Genomic DNA, 11,288 nt, shown 5'->3' with positions numbered 1-11,288 from the left:
TCCAAACCAACTGAGCCAGAAGCTTAAAGGGAGATGAAGCTGAAGCCCCTGAGAGAAGATTTAAGGGGGGAAGGGTGCAGAGACAAGGGGACTTGGCATTTGCACTTGATTTAGTGCAGGTGAGAGGAGCTGAGGAGGGGTGTGTGCAAGGAGCGGAGGGGAAGCTGTCATCTAGGTCTCCAGAGGCTTAAGGAGGAGGGGGGGTTTCTGAACTCAGGGTTTGTCTTCATTTTCTTTCCAGCTGTGCTCTCTATGGGAACTGAGACTCCCCCTTTCTCCCCCCTCTGTGGCCAGTCCTAGGCCTCGTGGGTAATGGAGTGGGTGCTAGGATCTTAAGAGCAGGGAGAAACCTTACGTGTGTCATCTATTCATCCTCCCTGTCCCCTCCCTCACCATTTTACAATTGAAGAAACTGAGGACTACATGGAGTTAATAAAGGTTGAGACCTGGGACTAGAAAACAAGTGATCTGCTTTCCAGTCTTACACCCCATCAACCAGGCCACACATGGAACCCCCAGTGATTTGGATTATCCCTCCTCTGGGCAGGAGCTGGCAATCTGTACCACAACATGGCCCTTGATTGATTCAATTAAACTAACATTTATTAGGGGCTACTATGTTAAGATACTGTACTAGGAAATCCTAGTAACCAAGACAAAAATCAAATGGTCCTGCCTTCAAGGAGCTGACATTCTGAGGTATGCATATTTGTGTATAGGGTGTAAGTACAGAAGTGAAATGAGAGAAAAGTGATGGGGGTAGGGGCAGCTAGTTGGCACAGTGAATAGAGCATAGGCCCTAGAGTGAGGAGGATCTAAGTTCAAATTCAGCCTCAGACACATAACACAAAAACTAGCCGTGTGACCTTGGGCAAGTCACTTAGCCCAATTGCCCTCCAAAAAGCAATAAATAAATAAATAAAATTAATTACTGTTTTAAAAAAATGATGGGGGTGTGTGTGTACATATATATAAGTAAAATATGAGATAGGGAGTGATGGGGGAGAGGGAAGGGAGGAATCAAAACCAAGGGTTCTAGGAATATTTGGGAAGAAAGGAAACTTTCATCTGGGTGGTGAGGGGTGGGAGGAGGGGGACAGGAGAAATACCTGACTGCCCCCAAGCTGAGCTCACCTCAAAGGAGAAAAGCCTTCTGAAAGACATAGTTGCTAAGGAGTGCATCGCAGGCTTGGGATGGAGGAAAGCCTGCACTAATATGTCTTAACTAGCTTTCTGCTTCATGGGTGTCTAATTTCCCACAATGGACCAGAGACTCCTGCCCAAGGGGCACTTTGGCTACTCCTCTGTTCTCACATAGTCCTTACCATTCCATAAAGACTTGATGGAGAGATATCTGAAAATAAATGTGATGTTGAAACATCTTAATAAAGTTAAAAAAAAAAAAGACTTGACGAACTGACTGATAAGCATTTGAACTCAGGACACCTGTATTTCCCTGGTGCCCTCCTCCCAGGGAAAGAGAAGAAGGTCCTTACTGGTGTTTCTGCCCTCATCTCTGGTCATCTCGATGTTTGTGGACTCCAGACTTTTTCTAATATGAAAGGAATTGAGTGTTAAGGTAGGAGTTGTGGGGGGAGGTAGGAGAGTTGGTGAGGCCTTTCTTTTCCTCACCAATACAGGTTTCACACCTGGAAGGATTCAGCCTCAAGTAATAATTTCAAGGTGGGGGGAAGGGGGGCTGGGGGGCATACACATTTGTACCAGCTGGGACTCCTCTCAGCACCTGCAGTCCAGCTGCTACCTGAGGTGGAGCCCCCCAAATTTCTGGTCCCTCCAGGGGTATCCAGTCCCCAGTCCCCCCCTCTCTCCTTTCTCCTCTGGCCTCCCAGGCATCTCTGCGCTGCCCCCATGACCCCCAGCCAGCTTCACGCCTCGCTGCCTGGAATCTGTAGCCGCCCTTGTTTTCCAGCTCGGGAAGGGGATTTAATGCTGGTGAGAGATGGCAGGTTGACAGGCAGAGAGATTAAAGCCCGAGGCTTTGGCCGAGAAGCAGGGCTGGCCTCCACAGACCCCCGGCCCCTTAGCACTGGAGGGCTTACTGTTCCCCCCACCGGCAACCCTTTCCCTCCCCTGGTCCTCATGGTCCGAACTATTCCTCCTTCCCAGGGAAGTGAGATCTTGTCTGAAAACACCTAAGCCCGGACGTCCCCACCCACCAACACACTCCCCTCCCCTCCCCCAACCTCTCGTGCCTTGGCCACCTTGTGACCTTGGGCAAGTCAACTTGCTGCTTCTCTTCTCATCCTGGATCCCCTCTCTTCATCAGGTTTAGCAGGCAAAGCAATGCACATTCATTCATGGAGGCACCAGAGGGACAAGAGGGATGTCTCATTGACACTGGGGCTCAGTACCTTTTTAAAGAGGTCTGCCCCTCTGTTTAGCCCCCAAAACCTCTAGGAGGGGCAGTTGGGTATTTGGGCAGCTCTGTGGGAGGGGACAGTAGAGGGAGTTGGGGTACAGGGGACTGGAGATGTTTCGTATTTGACCTCCATCCATCCATCCATCTCCTCCAGCAGCTGGGAGGGGAGATTGCCGAGGAGGCAAGCTGGCGTCGCAATCAGGCGAAAATCTCTGCAAACCCATCTTCAGCTCTAGCCAGCCCTCCCACGCCCCCCACAAAGCAATCAGGAGCTCTGGTCTCCTCCCAGTAACACAGCTTGCCCTTCCCCTTCTCTTCACCCTGGGATTGGGTTAAGCTGAGGATCGAGGGGTTAAGGAATGAGGGAAACTGGAGAAAACAAGGGAAATAACATCTCGTTAGCTTTGACCTTCCAGTTCCATCTCCCCCACCCACCCACCCTCCTGCCAACTCTACCACCTAGTCATTTCTCTGGCTGTGAGGTGACCTCAATATGCAGGTGTCTCTAAGGCTTTGAACTGAGCTAGTGGGGAAAGAGAAAGTAAACACCTCCCCTCCAGGTGCTCAGCTTGCTTACTCCCCCCTACCTCAGGCCCAAAGCATTCTGAGCCTTAACCCCACCCCTGAACTGGGGGTTTGCTGGAGCCAGCTCAAACTGGCCCTATTGTTAAATTTTCGCTGTGAGCATTTAGGAAGAAATCTGGAAACCTACAAATCAGGGCTTGATTTATTATTTTGTTGATTGTCTAGACTTAAGAAAGTGATGGCTAACATGATAATAACACAGACAACTTAAAAGTCTCTCCTGAGGATTTCTTTCCCCCAACCCCTCCTAAGAGCTGGTTGTTAAATATTTACCAGCATATCCCTGAAACATTCCCCCCAAACCCCCAGTAGAGAATTATACTGGAGACTGCTATTTTAAAAACAACAACCCACTTGCTTAAGGTGACCCAGTAGAAGGGCATCAAAGCCTAAGAACTGAGTATTTCCGGTCCTTTACTTCCCCTGAAGAACAGGACAGAATAGGATTTTGAGCTAAATTAGGAGTTTTTACCTGTTTTTGGTGTCCTGAATTCCTTGGGCAGTCTGGTGAAGTCTATGGATTCCCTTCTCAGAATATTGTTTTTAAATGCATAAAATATATAATACATAGGATTACAAAGGAAAACAATTATGTTGAGATGCAGTTGTCAAAATATTCTTAAAAACAAGCTTACCAGGGCAGTTGGTGGCACAGTGGATAGGGTACCAGCCCTATCTTGTCTGTAGTCAGGAGGATCTGGGTTCAAATCTAGCCCCAGACACTTGACACAAGCTGTGTGACTTTGGGCAAGTCACTTAACCCTGATTGCCAAACAAAAACAAACAAAAAAACCCAACTCACCAACAAGTAGCTTTTCTTGTGTTCTCTCATTTTAGCAGAGAAAGAAACAAAGCCAGAGAGGGTGACTTGCCAGTAACAAAGTGGTAGATTCTAGGTTTTGAACCTTGGTCCTATAATTCAAAACTCAATATAAGTTTTACTAGCCCATGGGAACCCTGATATCCCAAACTGATGAACTCCTGCCTCTTCCCAACTGCAGTTTACCTTTCAGGGGATAAATAAAAGTTGTCAACTCTGTTCTCCAGTGGACCTTGGTCTCCTATTGGAGGAGGGGGCTTTCCCAATGTCTTTTCTTTCTCAGGCAAGGCCTTCAACTGGTCTAAGCCATATCTTTACTTGTAAAATAAGAAAAACAATACCTGCCTTACCTACCTGACAGGGCTATTGGGATATATGTAGCAGCACTTTGGGAAGTATAAACCAATGTATACATTCAAAATTTCATGAGTGTAACTGCTATCAGATTCCTAACAAGGAGTGGTATTTTTTCCCATTGATCCAGCTGCATCCTCTCCAATCCCAAAGACAAGAAAAACAAACAGTAATCCAGGTTATGTCCCCTTTCCAAGGTATGAGACTGAGCCCCCATCTTGTTTTACAGGGTAGAAAATGGTGGACCCGCTGGATACGAGGCATTTTGGGAAATGTCCTGAGCCGTGCTCAGGAGACATAGCCCCACAACCTGGCCTCCTAGAGACAGCCCCTGTTAGTTCTTAAGGGGCTGATGATTACATAGTGCAACTCCATAGGCAGGACTGCAATACTTTCTAAGGTATAGGAAGACACACCCACTCCTTATCTGTGTGTAAACAGAAGGCCAGGACTGCTGAATAGAAGGTTGAGAGTAGAACCCTAGCTCACATCTGAGTCATACATTCTGAATTCTCAGCTCCTGGACGGGCCGACTTAAGATGCCCCTGGTGGGGAGGCATCTGGCTGTTAACTCACATTGCTGGCATGGTTTGATAGAAAGAGTAGGCCCCACAGGAGTTGAAGTCAGAGAACCTATATATGAAGTCGGTCACTTGGCTTGGTCACTGACTCACTGTGTGACCCTGAACAAGTCACTTCAATTCTCCAGCTCTCAGTATCTTCTATAAAATGAAGGGGGTCAGACTAGATGACCTCTAAGGACCTTCCCAGGCCTAGTTCTATCATCCTATAGACCTCCTTCCGCCTAGGCCAAGGGAGGGAGGTACAGAGAGGCAGGAAACTGATCATTCCTATCTCTCATGGGGCCAAGTATGTTAATGACTCACAGGTTCACTGGCCTTTCTGTCCATCTCAGGCCTCGCCTCAAGCCTGGATAGATGGAACAGGGGAAAAGAATCTCCCCTACTTTTTCCTAAAACACAGGTCAAACCATGTCAGTCCCCTGGTCTAGAAAATTCCCTTACTCCCTATTGCCCTAGGATAAACAGATTCCTCTGGCATTGGAAGTCCTTCACAAGTCTTTCTCCAGACTAATTAATTACACATTCCTCCATTTATACTTCCTATATTCCAGCTAACCTGGCCTACTTGGTGTTCTCACACACATTTAATCTCCAGCTTTCACACTTTGTAGAGTGACTGCTTAAATACTCACATTCCTTACTTTTCTCTCCTTGGAACACTTAGCTCTATTCAAAGTCTCAGTGGTCAGCTCAGGACATCATACAATAGATGTCCTTCCTAATTCTCCCATTAGTTAGTACCCTTCCCCATAATTAATTGGTATTTTTTGTATTTATATTTGTATAAATGTGTATTTGTATTATGTGTCCATATATTTTCCTTCCAATAGAATATAAGCTGCTCGAGGGCAGGGATTATTGCAGTCTTGTCTTTATAGCCCATTGCCTAGCATATAATAAGTGTTTTGTAAATCCTTGCTGAACTGGGGTGGGGAAGGACCCTGGCATCCTTCAGCTGGTCACAGGGTTTAGGACTGAGGAAGTTCCTTCTTATTTCAACTGTCTGACCTAGGACTACAATCCATTTCCCCTGCTTCTGGGACACCCAGTCTATTGCCTCTTAGCACCTACAGGAAAATCTATCCCCACAGTTTACATTGACCTAGGCCCTCTGGATAGAGGGATTCTAAGCCTGATCCCTCACAAAACCCTGGGAAATGACAGTTTCATGAACCCAGGTCTGGATTTGGAGTCAGAATTCAATTCAAAATCCCAATTCTTCTACTTCCTCTGTGACTTTCAGGAGGCTACTTACTCTCTCTGGGTTGAAACTTCCTCAACGCTAAATTTTAAGACTGGACTCCATGATTTCTGAGGTGTTTCTCCCAGCTCTAAAGCCTAGAAAACACATAACCCTGGCCTGTAGCTAATCCACGGGACTAAGTGAAGTCAGATGAAGGTGGGTTGGGTTAGCTAGCCTAGAGCACAGCACCACACGCATCCCCATCCCTCTAGGTCCCTGTTCAAGTGAATTCAGGGCAGGAGAAAGGATGCTGATAGACAATGATAGATGGTGGGGGCCAAACTTGGTGAAAACAGCGACCATTGGAATCAGGTTAGTTATCCCTGGGCACCTTGCCTTCCTCCTGTTTTAGCTCTAACTGGAAGTTGCCTGTCTGAGAATGGCCTTTAGGGAGTCACTGGTTCAGACCATCCATCCTCTCTGCTCAGACTATCCCCAACCTGGCTCCAGAGGGCCTAGAGCTGCCTGCCCTGTGGTCTCTTTGATCAGGGTGGGAGGGGATGACAGGGGCCAAGTCCTTGAAAACTAACCCAATGGGGCCCTTACTCACAAACTGGCCTAATGTACAGGCTAGGGGCAGGAAATAGGTATATGTTCATGGATGGTGGGAGTGGGGGGATGAGGGGTCAGCAGCAGAGACACTGTCTCCGCCTGAGACAGCCTCACACAGTGTCTCTCACATTCACAGTCTCTCACACACAGCTCACACTGCTCCTCCTTTCTTGACTAGCTCTTTATCACAATCTTTGCAAAGGGGTACTTTGGCAGAGAACAGGGTTTCCCTGGAAAACTAGGAAGGTAGGAGCCAACCAGAGACAGTTCCAGAAGAGTGGGCTGAGGACAGAATTCTTATGCTTCTCACTAGACCATGAGCTGCGCGAGGGTAAGGCCTTGACTCCAAGGGTTCTAGCTACCAAGGGGCCATGGAAAAATAGATGGGTTTCCAGAGGGATAGGCTACTGGGGTCCAAAGCAACTAAGGGGGCTTAATTGCATCATGGAGGATCATAATAAGGGGTAGCTAAAGTGGACAAGGAGAGCTAAGACTCCAGCAGAGCCAAACCCTCCCTGCCCCCCTCTTCCCCCCCCCCCCAGCTTTTTTTTTTTTTTTTTTTTTACAAAACCTCCCAGAAGGAAAGAGACAATATGATAGTAGAGGGCAGGAATGAAGGGTAACTTGGCTTGGGCTGAGGTTCTGAGTCTTGGGGGGAAAAGTTGTAATTCAGAGGGAAATATCTACTTTTCCTGCTTCCCCTGAAGAAGGCTATAGGTCCCCTTGGACAGAGAAGCCTAGGATGGTCAGGGCAGAGGAAGAGGAAGGATTTGAAAGGGGAATAGTTGGGATGAGTTCATGGAGACCCAGAACATTATGTATGGAAGGCGAAAGATGTTCCGGCCCTGGCAGGAGGGTCAGAGAAAGAAGGAGATCTGGGCCTAACAGGGGAGGAGAGGGCATTAGTCTGGGTATGAGGATGGGTAGGGCAGATGTAAGAGAAACTACAGGATGTGGAAAGGGTGAAACAGAGATGTGAAGAGCTGGGCCTAGCCAAGGAGGCCAGCAGCCGGAACTGGAATCCATAGCAGAAAGGGGAGGAAGACAGAGCTTCTCAAGATTCACAATCTTGCCACCCCAAACCTGGGATCATCCCTGAGATAAGGATAAGGAGCTGGAGACACAGAATTAAACCTACTTGAATCAGAAGAGGGGAATGTCCTTTGCTCCAATGCCCTGTTGTCATGCAAGGCTTGTCATCCTAGGCCTAAGGATTGTCTAACCCTTTTAGTCAATAATTCCAGAAAGGGACCAAGAACCACTAGGTCCCAGCCTTTTATTCCCCAACTCATTTTGAAGAGTCTACCTCCAAGAAAAGTGTTCCCAGACCCTCTGGGGACAAGACTGGTGGTCTAGTGACTAGACTGCTCCCCTCCACGTTCCCCCTATACACCGTGGCTCTCCTGGATTTGGAGTCAGATTCCATGCTCTGAGTACATGCTCTTAAAACAAGAAAGCACAGTGTGTTGAAAAGATTAGGAGACCTGGATTCTAATCTGCTCAGTCACCTACACACTTTGTGGTGTTAGGGAAGTCATTTTCCCTCTCTTGACTCTTGGGTTCCCATCTGTAAAATGGAGGGCTTGGTCTACATAACCCCTAAGGTCCCTTCTGGCCCTACTGCTTTACACAGTTCTAGTCTTTGGGATCTCTAAGCCCTGAGATCTGGCAGGGGGCAGGGGGCAGAGCCATTCTGTAAGCCGCAGGCGCCTTCTTCTTCCAGTGATGAAAGGAGGAGGGAGGTTCGGGAACATTTCCCCCACAGCTTCCTCCTCCCCTCTCCCCTACCTCCCTTTCTTCTCCTCTCCTCTCCGTTCTGCTCCACCTGGGGAACATGCCAGGCCGAGCTGCAGATGTAGAGCCTGCGGGGGCTATTTAAACAGCAGTGGGGGATGCGGGCAAGCGGGCAGCTGACCCATCCCCCCTTCCTCCCTCCCCAGGGCGGGAGTGACTGGCCTGGCCAGCAAGGGGCGGAGAGGAGTCTGCAGCTGTTCCTACCACCTGTGCCTGTCACGTTCCCGCCAGCCCTGTCCTCCCCCACCCCCACCAGGCTCTCCCACCCCCAGTGGCTGGAGGAGGTGAGAGAAGCAGACAGGAATGGGGGTGGGGGGCCCAGGAGTCCTGGCTCCAGCCCGAAAGGCCAGGCTGGGGACCAGGCGGATTACCATGCTAATGAGTGCAGGGGATAGATGGATGAGTCACCGGACGCCGACGTGGGCAACTCCCCCCTCTTCAAACCGCTCCCCCCCCAAGCCCTGGCACTAGAGGCCCCAATCAAACACCTGTACGGGCGCCAGCGAGGGGCCTGTACTGTGCCATCTGTGGACTGTGCCCAGTGCCAGCTGCCTGGTGTTGGAGGGGAATGGAGGCGGGGGGATCGAGTCCTTGTAGGGGGAGAATGGACAGTGGCCTGGTCGTCTCATTCCTAGGATTCAGAGGGAAGCATTAACCCTCCCATTAGGTCCCTTCCACCACCATCCCAAACCCAGACCTCAATCATTTTCCACATCAAGGACAAATCCCTTAGAAAAGGCTCTGAGGCTCCATACTCCACACCCCATCTTTGTCCCAAGACTCCCCCAAACAACCAAACCCGTTTTCTCCCTCATCCTGCCTTCCCTAAACCTGGGCATCAGACATTCTTGTCCCCTGAGCAAGACCCACTGACCATCGCCCACCGTAAATTCTGGCTCTCAACTCACAGGTTTCCAACCTTTTCCAGCTGTCCCTCAATCCTCTCCCTCTGCGCTCCCCTGGCCCATTACCTAGGCTGAGTGTTAGTGCATGAGGGAAAGAGGCCAGTCTGTACCACACACACTCCAGGCCAACACAAGGGCAGGGTGGGGAGGACTGTAGGGTGTGTACCCCCTCCCATCAGAATGGACAGGCACAGAGACTGGGGGGAAGGAAGCCTGTGAGGCTGTCTCTGATTTCTGGGTTCTTGCACTCCTGTAGGGGCGGTCTAAGAGAAGCAAGCCCACTGGCTCCAGCTCCTACCCTGGCTGGACAACCCCACCCCCCAGCTCCTCAGAGAAGCCAACCGCCTGGAGAGATCACAAACAGCCACATGAAAGGGAATTTTTCTGGGGTAGAGATGGAGTTGAAAGCTGCCTCCCCTGCCTGCATGCCCCCTCCCCCCAAAGGCCCTCCGGCTCCTCTTTGGCCTGGGGAAAAGGGAAGGGGGGTGCTGGGAACTCAACCCAGACCCACTCCCACATACGCACAACACAGGCGGCTATGTGGCCACGTAACCACGTCTTCCCCAATGCATTCATAGACACCTAGGAAAGAGCTCACCTTTCCCTTCTATCCTGAGAGTGCGCCACCTTACCTGCCAGTTATACACCCCACACACACACACGACCAGGAAGGTTGGCAGAGTCCTGTATTCTCCCCATGGCTCCACTGTCACCAACTCCAAGAAAGGGAAGTTGAAGTCATCCTGTTCATCCCCCCACTTCCATAAAGGACTGCGCCCTTTTCTCAGAATGACCTACTCATTCATTTCCATGCCAGCCATCTGTCACCATCACCAAGTTCTTCCTTACATCTAGCCTCCATCCCTCACCATAATTCCACCCTCAAAAAACATTCAGGTCCCCTGAAGAGCAGCTGGAATCTAGCTCAGGACAGAAACTTCCCTACCAGACTGCTCCTCTCCCCCTCACGTATGCCTCCTCACTTATTATCCTTATAATAATAGGTAGCACTTACATAGGCCCTTAAGATTTGAAAAGCACTTTACATACACTCTCATTTTATTCTAGAATGTTAAGAGTTGTAAAGGACATGTTAAAGAGCTGGAAAGGATTGTTAAGTCATTTCATTTTATAGAAGAGGAAACTGTCCCAGGGAAGCACTTGGATCCCCAAGTCACATAGATAAAGGCAGAGACCCAAGACTAGAACCGGGGTCCCATAAAGTCAAAAGATTAGAGTTTGCTGTAAGGGACCTCTGGGATCTTCTAATCCAACCCCCTCATTTTACATATAAAATAACAGATCCAGATATGAAGTCACTGTTATTGTGACTTGTCCAAGGTCATGCAGCCAATAGAAGGCTCTTTTAACTCCAGCTTCCTTCTACTATCCTGATACCCAGCATCCATGCCTATCATGAGCTATTCTATTATCCTAACTCACCTCTCCAACATCTTATTCTCTGCACCTACCATGCAGCCCAAGCTAAACAAGCTGGGCCCCACCCCACCAATGTCCCACAGGTGACTCTCATATTGATCCCAGCCGTTTCCAAGTGCCCACCCAGACTATGCTCACTTCCCCTTTCCCCTTCAGGCTTTTCGGAAACTTCCATCGTGGCAATGTCCTCCCACACTGAGTATGGATGGACCCCTCTTGGCTTTCCCAGCTCAGTAACACTCCACTCTCCCAAGCCCACGAAGCATCTTCACTGGACACAGCTCAACACATTGTTTCACTGGCCAGGCAATGATTCCTGGAAGAAAAACCCAGCCCCTCAAAGCCCAGAGCCCAAGGATAGAGGGGAGAGTTAGGACAAATGTTAGGTTTCCTAGGACTGAGCCCAGGTGTGTTTACTTCCCCAAGTGGAGACAGGAGTAAGGCTTGTCAAAACTGTAGGATAAGCCAAATCCTACTGGAGAGTGTCCTGCATCTGGTAAGGATGCATTTGGGGAGCCAAATCTCGTGTAAGGGGAAGAGGATGAGCTAAGCGAATAGCTGAAGGTGTGAGGCAGGTAGGTAGGGCAGTGGATAGAACACTGACTCTGGAATCAGAAGTTCAAATCCGATC

The sequence above is a fragment of the Petaurus breviceps genome, unplaced genomic scaffold (assembly GCF_028583685.1).
Source record: "Petaurus breviceps papuanus isolate PSGF00001 unplaced genomic scaffold, PetGlider_PUasm1.0 685, whole genome shotgun sequence".
NCBI lineage: Eukaryota > Metazoa > Chordata > Mammalia > Diprotodontia > Petauridae > Petaurus > Petaurus breviceps.
This window is presented reverse-complemented; position numbering follows the sequence as displayed.